Here is a 417-nt window from a genome sequence, read left to right on the forward strand (position 1 = left end):
TTGTTTGATGCGCAGACATGTGCGTGGCCTGCGTCCGGCATGCGGGGCGGCGCGGATGGGTGGTTTGTCTAAGGTTTGTACAGGAGAAACATAATCATAACAGGGAGTATCGAATAAACTTATTTTCTGTGTAAATTTTTGAGCTTTTGGGGATGTATTTTTCGTGTGAAGTAAATGGAGTTTGGGTTTGTGTTGAATTTCTTAAATACGATGACCGATCTAATAAGACCTTCATCATAAATGACAAAGAAATTTTAGAACCTATAACAATAAAGAGAATATGGCGAATACGTTCGTGATATAAGCGAAAGACCAGTGGACTCCAATATCATCCACCATGAAGCAATTGGGAGCTAGCGTAGGCAAGGAAACCCAACACCACACCCCAATTTAAAAAAATACATATATAAAAATTTA

The sequence above is a fragment of the Penaeus monodon genome, chromosome 22 (genome assembly GCF_015228065.2).
Source record: "Penaeus monodon isolate SGIC_2016 chromosome 22, NSTDA_Pmon_1, whole genome shotgun sequence".
Taxonomy (NCBI): Eukaryota; Metazoa; Arthropoda; class Malacostraca; order Decapoda; family Penaeidae; genus Penaeus; species Penaeus monodon.